The following is a 14045-nucleotide window of genomic DNA, read 5'->3' on the forward strand; positions in this document are numbered from 1 at the left end:
AAAAGCTCAGTTTTGTCCACAGTCCTGCTTTGAATGCACATGTGTATACATTTGCATTAAATATGAAATGATTAAGGACTCAATTCATGGATAGAGTCATGTGACCCTTCCATCATCATCTACGTAATGGGAACGGGACAGCACTCGAAGGTCATGGAGAGTGTGACTTTTGCATTGCAAGTGTTCAGGGCATGGAGAGAGGGTTTGACAAACAACTGGCCTGTGTGAACAGGGCACTCGAATGCATGGGGATTCAGACATTTCAGCTAACTTGACCAAAGGTCTCTGCCTTGCTATTTTTCTTCCGACCCTTACTGGGCAAGGTAATCTGCTCAGAGATAAATGGTCTGTGTTGTCCTGGTACCTGCTGAAGCTTTCACTCAGCGGCCATTGATTATTTCTACAAGACCTATTCATTCGGAACTTGCTATTGATCTGTTTACAGAATTCACTTCAGGACTTATTTTTGCGACAAGGATGCTTTCAACAAGGGATTCCTTTGTGTCTCATTTATAATTTTGTTGTGGTTGGCAAGGCGCGCTTTGGATGTTTGGCTAGATGGCCCTTAATGCTTGAGCTCATGATTTTGTGCAGTCGTAATAAATCAGAGTTTCAAATGTCCTTTTGTTCACCAAACATTTTCTCATTGACTACTTTGTGCCATGCACTCTGGTGGTTATGAAAGATGCATTAGCTAGATCTAAGGAGCCAAATTATTTTCATTTTATCACAAACCATTCTGAGACTGATAGAACTGTCTTTGCCTTGTTCTGGATTTCTTTAGCCTTAATTAGGACTCAGCAAACAAAAATAATTCTGAAATCGACGACCAATGTCTGAGTCGAGCACTGTATGAGATCATACGTAGCTCTTTTGGTTGATCTTTGTACTCTTTCAAGTACATAACTTTTCCCTTTGGTGAGAAGACAGGTTGATAGCAAAAGACAAGTTCACTTTGAGTATATGTTGCTTCATTCCCAAAAGACTCTCAAAACTTTTGTCGAATGGATTAAGGGCTTAAAGGCCCAGGTGAGTTGTCATTTTGGGGGATTATATCTAGCACTGCTTTTCTCTTTTATTTTGTCATGAATTGAAAGCTGGCAGTGAAAACTCATATATAATAGGTGGCTAGCTGTTTGCAGGTCTCATTTCTGAAGAATTTTGCTAATGATAGCTACGAATCTCTGTATGAGTGTTGAGGCTAAGGGAACATACATGGAGTTGTGAAAGGCTGGGTGCTAAGCTACATGCCACCTCTCATGAAATCTTAGCATCAATGATAGAATGATGAATGAGGCTACGTTTTCTGTCTGACAGTTCTATACTAGCTTTATGGGGAAAGAAAAAATGATAATAACATGTTTTCCTTAGAAATAATAAATCTTTACAGCCTCAGAAAAATTTGACCAATTCTTGAAAGATGATTTCTAGGACTTCTTGGTACTACTTTGCTTGGTGAAATGAAAACAATCAGGTATTATGATTTATGCCTGTCCTTGGAACCACAGATAGAAGAAAATTCTCAGTTTTGGCGACTAGCTTTGGCCTCATTATTCTATCCATTAGCCTGGATTGAAGCATATGACTGTAGTCATACCTGTGATGGCACAAAGATCTTCTGCTTGTCAATACCCTGTGAGTCCTTCCTGCTTTCAGTGAGGACAATCAGAATATCTAACACCTGCAAGGCAGAAGCAGCAGCCCAATGGCTGTGGGCCACCATCTATTCTAGGGACCTAGAAACCCAAGGCATGAGTGACAAGTGCTAGCCTTTTCCATTTAGTTACTCCTTGACCATGCAAACTTTCAAAAGTCCTGGGAGAGGGCTGGGGATATGGCCTAGTGGCAAGAGTGCTCGCCTCATATACACGAAGCGCTGGGTTCGATTCCCCAGCACCACATATACAGAAAACGGCCAGAAGCGGCGCTGTGGCTCAAGTGGCAGAGTGCTAGCCTTGAGCAAAAGGAAGCCAGGGACAGTGCTCAGGCCCTGAGTCCAAGGCCCAGGACTGGCAAAAAAAAAAAAAAAAAAAAAGAAGTCCTGGGAGAAAGAATAAAATATGAAGACTGGAAGACATTTCATTCTGAAGTCCTGGGACAGTGACTATGAAGAAATTAAGCTATCACTTCAGGGGTTACCTTGGAGAAATGCACTGAATATCAGCTTTTGGTGATCAGGGATTTGATCAGGAATTTGACTCCGTTTTCTTAGAATGGCAGAAATTCTCATGGGAAGAAATGATTACTGAACCTCAAAGACCTCTGTTCTGCTCAGGGTCAAGGTACCGACCATTTCTCACTGCCTTTTTTCATTCTTGATTTGAAAGGGAAAATGATTCAGGAAATGATTGACTGTTTAGGGTGATTGCATTCGATACTGGAGGACTGCAATGGCATTTTGCAACAGGGAGTTTTGAAACAAGGAAGAGAGAGCACTTGAAGCTAAAGAAGAGTGGAGGAGAAGAGCACTGCATGAAAACCTACTGAGAGCAAACTACCGAATGGTGATCTGCCTAAACAGATTTTGTCACAGTATGTCCCCTGAAGACAAGCCAGCATGATCAGGTAATACCTCACGGTAAGAGGAAATCCTAGCAACTCAGGAGGACAAGATCTGGGGATCACAGTTCTAAGCTAGCCTAGGCAGGAAAGTCCATATGACTCTTATCTCCAATTAACCACCAGAAAACCAAAGTGGCTCAAGTGGTAGAGCACTGGTGTTGAGCTGAAGAGCTCAGGGACAGGGCCCAGGCCTAGAGTTCAAGCCCCATGACTGACCAAAAAAAGTAACTATTAAGAGAGTACGTCTGGGAGTTCTGGCTAAACAAACTTGAGAGGAATCTGGTATATTCAATAATGAGGCCTGATGAACCATGGGAAAATTATTAATGGTTGTTTGATTTTTTTGTTCATCTATGCATTTGGTTGTCTTTTTTTTTTTGGTCCCAATTCTTCCCCCAATGTCAATCCAAATCTTCCAGGCACCTGAAAAAGATGGCAATGCTGTGGAGAGGGAAGAAGAAGGACTCTCCTTATTGGTGTTGAGCGGCTGCCATATGCAGAGCAGGTGGGGTTCAGGGACACAGAGCAATGACAAGGACATCCAGGCTGCCTCCCCCAGGACTGCTTAGAAATAACAACAGTAGGGTGGACTTCTTCATCAACCAGGATCAGGACTGAGGTCAGGTAGCTGAGATATTAAAGAATACCAGGGCTGAGGATAAATGAATGTCAGGGGACCATTGAGGTTACTGGGTCTTCTGTGATTTGAGAGAAGTATTGCTTCTTATATTGAATTCCTAGTGTTTCTCTAAGGAATATTGTAACAGATAAGCCCACTATAAACTGTTGAGTGACTATCTGGGCAAAGGAAGATGGGTCCCAGTTGTCCGATTGATTTTTCTGTATGGCTGTATTTTCTGTTGGCAAGATATGAGGTCACTCTGAGCTCCATGCCACCTGCCTCTGTAGGTATTGTTCAAACTTCTTAGCTTCCAGTTCTTGAAATGTGCTTCAAGATGGAGTCTTCAGTTGATTCATTCATAAGGCTATCAGTACATTTATGTGTACCTTGAAGAACTAAAATTAGATTCTGTCATAATGGTAGTGCCCACTGGGAACTTGTGAAACTTATATGGCTTCCCATAAGTTGCTAAATTGAAATTGAAGATTTAGACACTAGGGTAGGTTTAGACCCTGGAGCTCCACATGTCAGATCTAGCCTTCCACCCCTATACAACAAGTAAAGAGATAGTTTGAAGAACAGAGAAAGGAGATGTACTGTATTCCACAGGAACACCATGAGGAGGCAGCACTGGAGTGCATCTTCCGCCATCTGCTAAGGCAGATGTTAAATAGAGGCACATGAGGGTAGGAAGTAAGAACATAGTATAGTTAAAAGTCTCAAATCTTGGGCATGTTCAGAGTGGCCAGAGGTGGCAGGGATGCTCTGGCAACCCTTTGTCTCAGTGATGGGGCCTTGATAGGATGACTTGTGGATGCCTGCCAGGTGGTCTGCTCCTGCCTGGATTCCAAGATGGTGGCAAAGTGACTGCAGGCGGACCTGGCTTAGGCCAACGGCTATGGATAGAAAGTGGAGGAGTCTGGGATGCCTAGTCTCTGTTCTAATTCAAGCTCATTTGTGGGCCCAGCAAAAGCAGCTTGTGAACACCCCTTAAAAAAGACGCAAAAACCACCTTATGAATTTGTTGCTATTCTTACTTCAATTGCATGGATGTAGAAACCAAAGGGTATAAAAGGCCTGTGGACTAAAATGTTACATTGTCAGTGGTCAGTAGAAGACCTGGGATGTAAGGTTGAGCAGTCAAGGTCTCCAAATTTACATGGCTTAGAGTAAAATACCTTTGTGTTATTATAAGTAGTGCATGCAGCTTTGATAATTTCACTTATTATTTTAGAAACTTACTTAGGTAGCACCTTTACTGCTTCCTTGGTGGATGTCAGGAATGAATGTGTTCAAATGTTGGCCTTGGGGAGCTTAAGCTGTTGAAAATGGTTAGACATGCTCTCAGAAATCTGGAGTTCAGAGAATAAAGATTCACTAGCCAGTCTTCTCTGTCTCTGGAGCAACTAGAGATGCCATGTTGAAAATATTTTCAGTTAACAGGAAGGACTCACATAATGATCTTCTATGAAGGGTCAAAGACGATTTCAAAATGAAGATAATTGGCAAAATACAGGGTTAACTAACTGGAGAAAAAAGAAGCCTGACAAGTTTCTTGAAGAACATTTGAACACTTAAAAAACAAAACCCTCTTAGGAAATTACAAGACGTAGATACTGTCATTCCTTTGGTTCCCTAGGAAAACGCGAAGCAAAACAATGCCAATCATGACTGAAAATGACTGAGTGATGTGGATAAGAAGATACATTCTAGAAGATTTATGCTATCAGGTGTGAATGATTCCTGCACTGTCTTCTGACATTTAAATAATTCTCATTCGGTTGATTTGGCAAATAGCCACATTTCCATGGCGGAGGCTGGCTTTTGCTATGGAAACTTCCAGCCCCTTCTGCTTTTCTCTCAGTTTTGACCCAACCAGCCCTTAATCTGTCTGGACCACTGAAGAGTAGGTAATCTGTTGCTTAAACTGTCATTCAGGAATATACACATTGTACATTCAAGAGACAGAGAACACAGGGGTAGGGAATTTGCTGATGAACTTCTGTGAGTTCTGTCAGTATTCATCAGATGATATTACAACACATTTTAGACATAGACATAAACTCCTGGTAAACTTTCTAATGATGGTGAGGCTATTTCTACTTCCAGCTTGGATGGCTTATTTAAAGGAATATCTTTCATCATGGAGCACAAAATTCATGACAACTTATCACATATGCATTATTTGCAAGATGTCATGGTAGGCTGGTTTAGACTAGAGTTTTTAGTGCAATGTTGTCGGGTCTAAGGGAAACTCACACTTTACTGTGATTCAAGTTAATCAAGAGCACTGCAGTAAAACATTCCTGGCTGAAGTATGGAAATTCATTTTGAAGAGAGATGAAATGAAATGAGACATTTTACTTTCGTTCCTGAAACATAAGTACAGTTAAATGGGGATGTATGAACAGATTGTGATTGTCGTTGTATATGGACATACCTATATCTCTTTTTATTTTCCATTGCTATAAAACCTCTTTCTAGGGTTTGTATAACATATTATATCTTGCATGTAGCATTTTTAAAAATTTAGGGAGTTAGTTTGAAACAGCATCTCCCTCTGTAGCCCAGGCTAGCTTTAATCACTAGTCCTAAATGTGTCACCACAGCATGCTCCAAGTGAATGTCTGTGAATCAGACAAATGGCTTTCCTGGTTTCTGCTATTATCCAAGGCCAAGCATGACCAGCTTGGGGGCATTGGTGCTATTGGTGACAGCAGCTACCTACTGATGATAGCAATGGGCAACAGACGTAATTATGCTTTTCTTGCCTCTTTCTGGAATAGGGACTCAGGGCTTGACCTAATCTCCCTGAAAAATGTAGGGAGCAGCCAGTTTTACATAATACACTTCAATTAGTTGGGCTAATGAAGATGACTTGCTGGGAACTGCCTGAATCCAGGGATGGTTTGCAAACAGAGTTTGAGTTCATGGAGTCTGTATCAATTGCAATTTAAACTGCTGATTAACTGTATGTATTTGTACATGTAGAAAAGCAAATTATTTAAATTACCAAACCTTCAGAAGGTAATTCTACAAACTGTATTCAGGACTATCACGCAAGCTCATTTCAGAAATGAATCTTCTAAGTCTCCTGGTATTCATTTTTACATTGACATTTAATTATTTTTTATTAAGTTTCTCAAAGTTGCTTAGTACATAGATGCTTAATAGGTTGGGTTGTGTGTGTGATTAAAGTCTTTCTCAATTAAAGAAAACTTTAATTTGTTACATTGGATGTAAAATGTGGAAATCCATTCATTGTTGTGATGTTGAGGTTAAGGTGTTAGATCTACCTATTTTCAGAGCTGAATCAACATTGGAAAGGACAGTCACCAGTCATTCAAGATTTCTTTCACTTTCTTTCATGAATGAGGAAGGGAAGGGCACATTTCAAGTGTGGTTTCAATTCCTGAACTTTGAAACTCTAGAAAAACAAAGAGAAGGGCTGGGAATATGGCCTAGTGGCAAGACTGCTTGCCTCCCATACATGAAGCCCTAGGTTCAATTCCTCAGCACCACATATATAGAAAATGGCCAGAAGTGGCGCTGTGGCTCAAGTGGTAGAGTGCTAGCCTTGAGCAAAAAGAGGCCAGGGACAGTGCTCAGGCCCTGAGTTCCAGGCCCAGGACTGGCAAAAAAAAAAAAAAAAAAAAAAAAAGAAAGAAAGAAAAAGAAAAACAAAGAGAAAAATTTCAGGAGAGAAGAAGATTGAGAAAGAAAGAAGAAAGGATGTTGCGGGAGAAAGAGATGGAAAAGGGAAGAAAGAGATTGAAAAAGAGAAAGATTGAGAGGGGGAGGGACAAGGCTATTTTCTTTCTTCTTTTAAGGACTCCTTGTGGTAACATAACAGTGTTTATTACTAAATAGTCCTTATTACTAATGTTTTTGATAATGATTTGAGTGAGGGATGTAGTATATGTATTTTTTTCCCTTTTTAAACTTTCCTTCAGTTCTCTTGCTTGTGATTTGGTAAAGGAAGATATAACACACACACACACATATATATATATATATATATGTATATATATACTTATCAATGATTTGATAACCAAGATGTAGTGAATGTATTATTTTCTTCTTTAACTCTCTTTAGGTTTTCCAGCTTCTTCCTTTCTATATCCCTCACCCTGCCCCACTGGGGATGTCCATCCATACTGACCCCAATTTCTACCATCCTTGCTTTCTAATAATCTGGTAGAAAATCAGGCTTCCTGAATAAATTTGGTCAACCAGCCAGCCTTCTTTCTCTCTTTTCTCTCACGGGAAGTTCCTTGTGATTGCTTTTATTGGGAACACCAAGCCTAGTGAGGGCTTGGGGCTCATCTTGAGGACTCTGGAACAGGAGCTGTTCTGCTGATGAATCTGAATTCCAGCTTTGACGCTTATTTCCCCCCACTATCAGGCATATGGATAAAAGATGGAAGAAAATATTCCTGTCCCCCATGTACTGCAACATTGTCACTTCGAATCCTTCTGTCTTCTGGCATGCCAGCCACCAGCATATGCAACAGATGCTTATTAACTGGAGAAATCTGGAGATCTTTGGTCTGGTTGTGGTGGTTGGTGTATGACCCACAAATGAACAGCTCCTTCTTGTTTATTTGTAGGAACATCACAGCCAAGGTCATCCTCTTAGGACATAGAGAAATGTAAGATTGCCCTAGAAACCCTATTTCTTACAGAGAAATAAGTTTGTATGACTGTGGACTGAAAAGGGTGGTCATATTGAATATCCTTGAGGATATACATATATATGCACATATATTTATATGTGTTTATTTATTACATATACATATGTAATATGTATATACATATGTGAGGGTAATTTGGGTTTTTATAGAATAGGTTACAATATTATTTATGGAAGTTACATGAGAATCATTGTGAATGGATTTCAAGCAACTTAGTCATACTCCAAGCCTATTTCCTGTGGACTGTGGTTTGAGTAGTTTTGTACCTCCCATAAATCCACGGATATTGGCACATTTGGGAGGTGATGGAGCATTTGGAAAATTGAGATATGAAGATGGAGCTTAAGGTAGTGGTGGTTTGAGATTTTCTTTTTTGCATGGCCCCTTGGATCTATTGGCCAGCCAAATGTGCTAATTTTTGAACGTCCATTGGGATGTTCTGAATATTTTTTCCATGCCTTTGACATTTTGTTCTAATTCCTCAGCTTTATCTTCAGCTGCTGATACCCTGTTTTCAACTTCCTCTGTTCTATTCTCTAAGCTATCAATTGTGTTTTGCAATAAGGAGATAAAGCTTTGCTGGCTTCCACGCTCTTGGTTAGTGCCATTTCTCATGTCCTTTATTGAACTTTTCCTGGTGTCTGTCTTCATGTTAATATTGTCTTTCCTTACTTTCAATGATGTATTGGAAGTGTCTTCCTATTGATATCCTATGGATGTCCTACATTTCTTCATCATTTCCTCCTTGTATTCTCCTGGTTTTTCCTGGATCTCCTCTTGTTTCACTGGCCAATTTTGTCATCATCATCGTTTTAATGATTTAACTCTTCTTGTTTGCTTTCACTAATGTCTTCCCTTTGAGTTGTTGTTAGGTTTGGGGGATGGCATTTAGTCTTGATTTTTCATAATTTCTGTGATCTTTCACTGTCATTTATGCATCTGGGTTCAGAGCTTGTTTTGGTATTCAGCTCAGGCATGATGGGATGGTGTTTCATTTAATGGGTTCCCTACTGGTCACTTTGCTTGCATGCTGAGAAATGTGGCGAGTTTATTGAGTCCCTGCAGAGTGCTGTACCTGCTGGTGTTGATGACCTTTGGTAGTGACCCTTTCACAATTCTGCAGAAGATTGTGGTAAGAGGACCAAGCTCCTGTCTCCCGTCTCTTGTCCTCTGCTTCCTTGCTTATTATGTATCATCTCCTCTGTGCCTGCTCTTCCATCAACCCATGTGCCATGGGTCCCCTGTGTTTGGCAAACATCAAATTAAGTTGTTTGGACATTTGTTCTCAAAAATGATGAGCTAAATAAAACTCTTTTATTCATGAGTACCTTATCTCAGGTGTTTCATTATAGTGGCTAAAAACTGACTTATGCATGGCTTTTGGATTTTTATATACAATCACTGTTATTCTCTTGGAGTATGCAGATGTTAATCTGATGAGAATCATGTGACAAAGCCATTATTCATCATAGTTTCATGGAATTCTTGCTTGTGTAACTGTGGGAAAAATAGCATAAACCCACTGTGGGAGAGGGAGGTGGACGTTCATTTGAGCTAAGTAGTCAGAGTTGTCTTACAGGTGAGGTGACATTTGGGCTGGATTTATAAGAATTTGCAATCCAAGCTGCTTCTAGGAGAGGAGATTTCATATCAGAAGGGAAGAACACATGACAACTCTGGAGAAGTGGGATTGCTCCTGGCCTTAGTGGAGCAGCAAGAAGATGATTAATCCATCAAACCCCAGGGGAGGACAGGACCCATGAAAAGAAAGGAGAGGAGTGATGGACTGGGGGTGGACCCAGCATGCTACTGGGATATGGCTCAGCATGCTGTGGCTGAGCAGAAGAGTAAATTCTGAGGAAGATGACAAGAATGACAGGGTTCTTCTCTAACAAAGTGAAAGGATCTGTCCTGTGTTTTAAAATAACCCCGGAGCTGCTCTTAGTCCATCAAGAACAAGAGGAAGAACACAGCAGGTGGAGACTGGGAGAGCCTAAGTGGCAGGCAGAGGATTTCTACAGGGCCATCAGTAGTCCAGTGGGAAAAGTAGATCCTGGACATGTTGATTAAACAAAATCTGCTAATGGATATCTTGGGATGTAATAGGTAGGTGAAATGAAATTGACTGCCAAGTTTAATTTGAGTTTTGAATTTGGGTCATTGTGCACAATCCCCAGAATTCTGATAGCATTTGAAGACAGTGTAGTTTTGTTAAGTTACAATCCACCTGAGGGTTATACTGCAGCAAAAAAAAATAAGGAAATAAATTAGACTTTGTAGCAATTGAAGGTATGAGAAACCACAAAAATGATCATTATTCAAGGGAAGAAACAGTTCTAAGACTTCACCGCTTCAATTATTGATGATCAAACATTCAATCTTTGATATCTATGTGCTCTAATTTTGAAATTCTTGAAGTTTGTTCTCCTCTGGAAAACTGTGTGTGTGTGTGTGTGTGTGTGTGTGTGTGTGTGGCACTGACCATTGTAAAATGAGGTAGCAGTTGTCTGGATGGGACAAACAGGTATCAAGAGTTCCTTATACAGGGAAAAGAAAAATAGTTGTAAGATTTAGCAAAATAACCTGTGATCCTTATAGATCATCAAAGCCAAAGCTATGTTTGTATCTGCATAGAAGGTATAAGTGTGTGTATGTGTTTGTGTATGTTTGCGAGCAATTGAACTTTGCATATAGGCAATGATGTTAAGACTCAGGGTATACACGTATATATTTCCTTCAAAAACAAAAGAAATTTATCTGATTTTTAATTGTTAGTGGAAATCTGTGAGTATATGTAGTACCACAATGATCTTAAATCTATTTGGGCTGGGATGTAGCTCAGTGGCAAAGCGTTTGCCTAGCAAGTGCAACGTCCTGGGTTTGATCCACAGTACCAAAAAAGAAAAGACAAAAAACATATAGTAAAATCTATTTAAAAGATCCCAGTAAAAATTCAGCTTTCCATGTTCCAAACTTCTTCTTAAGTGAGTGTTGATGGGATAAAGTAGCTACGTTCTTTTAGATTTTTTGAAAGAAAAAAAAGGGAAAAAACAGTGACACTGAAATGATAGATTATCAGAGCTTCAGATATTTTAAATCCTTTTAAATTATTGATCATTTGTTTTATTGATAACTCCTTTTAAATTATTGTCTGAAACACATCAGTATCTCTTTTGGTTAAGTTTGAAGCAATGGTTTCTTGAATGTTTTCTCCTAAAGTTCCTTCAGCTAGAAATCAACAGCTCTTCACATGTTATAGAAGCAAGGCTTTGAGATGACTCCTGAGGTAAGTGGGAGCACTATTCTTAGAAAATAGTTAGTCTAATGGCCATGGAAAAGCCAATTAAAGGGGAGGCAATTGTCCTCTAAGGAACAGTATAGGACAATGATGAAGCCTGTATCTGCTTCTCTCAACCATTCTGCTTTTTTGGTTGTGCAAAATATCCAGAAACTTAAGATTCTTTGCTAAGTATGTGCTCAGGGATAATCATGTTAGTAGCAATTTGTTAGGACATTGTGTATTTATGTTTCTTTTTCACAAATATTCTTTCTGGTATCATTCTTTATGTCTGAAAAGTTGTCCTTATTGCAAAGCAGTGATTTCTAGAAGGTTCATTGTATCTGATCTTGTTTTATAAGTAGTTTAAAAAAAATGGCCCATCATCTGTGATCCTATTTCTCCACCTTAATTCCTACACTATTTTTGGTTATGTTAGAGGGTTTGCTTTTATAATTTGTAGTGTTTTCTAAATTTAACATCAAACATCTAGTACCTTAGAAGGGTCTTTGTTGGAACAATCTGGTTTAATTAGCTCCCATAATTTTAAGCATGCATGATGTACTACAACTATCTTAATAGGATATTCCAAATACTACCCAGGAAGGAAAATAATTATTTTATAAGAAAATATTGAAAATATATTAAATTTTTCTTAGAATATTAATAGCAAAGGTGTACAAGCAATGACAGTGAGTTCAGTTGCTCTTAGCTTTATTGTAATGTTACTTTATTATAAATTGTATTAAAAATGACCACATGCTTATAAATGTAGTTTTGATACAATTACAGCCAACATTTTTTTGCATTAAGGTCTTCATTACATAACCATCACTTCCCCTTAAATTCTATGGAGAGTTAGGGAACAAAATGAAGCAGAAATGGGGTGACTGGTGTTTTTAGTGAAATTTCATTTTAGAGAAATCTAAGGCATTTTTTATTTTTTTCACACACTAGTAATCAGCCCAGAAAATCAAGAAAAGTCTTCCATAATGTTATGAGGAAATTAAACTTTTTCCTATCCATTTTCATTTTTGTTTCTTCTTAAACTACAAATAATCAATGATGGAAATGAAGCCATGACACAAGTTGGTAAGATTTTAACTAAAATGTCTCTAAGGAGAGCTTTTTATACCATAATTTTATATCCTTTTGCATGAACCCTAAAACAAATTTGATCATGTTTGGGGTTCCCCTTGAAATGGAGCTCTCTTGTACTGTTATTACAAAAGGATGTATGAGACAGAAGCATAACCTCACATCATTTCTAGGAAGCAGTCAAGCCTAAAATAGTATGCTACTAGGATGATGTAGAGTCACAAGATACATAGTCTCACAGAGGTGATATAAAAAATAATTCACAATTGTCACACTATGGAAGCAACTTCATTGCCTATCAACTGATGAATGAATAAAGAAAATTCATCCAAAAACTTGCAAATCAAGTTACAATAAAGGCACCTGCACATTCGTGTCAGTGCTTCACTATTCACCCTAGCCAACTTATGAAAACAGACCAGGTGCTATATAACAAACAATGCAATCAAGAAAATGAGGCATATACTCATAGATGGAATTTTATTCATCTTCTAGGAAGAATAAAATGTCATTTGCAAGAAAATAGATGGACCTGGGGAAAAAATTGAGTGAAGCAAGGCCCTGAGAGACCTAGGGTGCAGGTTTCCACTCGTATGTGGAAATTAGATATGAAATATAAAATATATGAAAAAACATACATATTCACATATACATGAGTAACTAACTAAAGTATGGTAAAAGTATGGTGTGGATTTCCATGATGGAACCCCTCTGACATATATACAATATGAATGACAGGAAGCTTAAACAGGTCTTGTCTTCAAGTGGTGGGACATAGGTGGATGAATGGAGAAAGGAATGATGGTTGAATATAATCATAATACTGAAATGGTACTAGGGAACTTGGTAGGACAGTTGAGGTTGGAATAGATAGGAAAATGGGAGGAAATAATAGAAGGGATGGCATAGATCAAGATTAATTGTACATATATGAAATGTAGTTGAAACCACTTTGTACAAAAATTTGATGATAAAAATCAATGTATATCCTACAAGATTAAGAAAAGTGACAGGTGTGGGTAGGGAGGGAAGTGTGAGAATGTTGAAAGGTTGTGACACTGGTTTAGAGGCATTGCATTCAAACTGTTTTGTTGAATTGCAACTCATTTGTACAACTACTTAAAGATAATAAAAATGAAAATGGGATTTGTACACATTCACAATGGATAATTATTGAAACATAAAGAAAAATGAAAGTGTTAGTTCCAAGAATATAGATAACACTTTAGATAAAAATGTTGGATGAAATAAGCCACACTCACAAAGACAAATATGTTAATTTTCTCTCATATGCAGAATCTAGATCCAGCAAGAAGATATGAACAAAAAAGCAGAGCTTTGGGAGTAGAACCCTTCTGATGGGGGAAGAGTGAAGGCAAGAATGATGAAGTATGGGATGGAAGTTCATTATACGCATGCATGAAAACGCAGTAATAAAACACCTTAGACAAAGGGGAGGAAATATGAACGAGTAATAAGTGTAATGATTTTGAAAAGTACATTACGTGCATGTATAGCAATATCACCAGTAAACCCTTCTGTAAAATCAACACATGCTAATATAGAAGTACTATTAGGTTGAGACGACTGTACTTTGCTAATGGGGCACCCACTGCTCAGGACTTGTGTCTTCCATCCATGTAAGAATTCCAAGTGGCCAGATATGTTCGTCAGAAATCTCATTTGAATGGAAATCTCTTGATATTTTTATGTTGGTAATTGATTTAATTTTTTAAAGGAGATTCTGTTGCTAATATTGCAAAAGAAAGTTCAAATGGACTCTTATGATGAT

At 38.5% G+C, this 14045-nt stretch overlaps 1 protein-coding gene and 1 long non-coding RNA gene across 4 annotated transcripts in view; both read left to right on the forward strand.

The window, feature by feature from the left end:
- The window catches only part of LOC125364865, a 29361-nt gene extending 27372 nt beyond the window's left edge, over positions 1–1989 (forward strand). The window contains exon 3 of the long non-coding RNA XR_007213581.1: positions 1948–1989. This is a non-coding gene — a long non-coding RNA (uncharacterized LOC125364865). The remainder of the gene's footprint in view (positions 1–1947) is intronic.
- Kcnip4 (potassium voltage-gated channel interacting protein 4) overlaps positions 1–14045 on the forward strand; it is an 857080-nt gene that overhangs the window by 61891 nt on the left and 781144 nt on the right. The gene's annotated exons all lie outside the window — the stretch shown is intronic.

This window comes from Perognathus longimembris, chromosome 16 (genome assembly GCF_023159225.1).
Source record: "Perognathus longimembris pacificus isolate PPM17 chromosome 16, ASM2315922v1, whole genome shotgun sequence".
Lineage (NCBI taxonomy): Eukaryota > Metazoa > Chordata > Mammalia > Rodentia > Heteromyidae > Perognathus > Perognathus longimembris.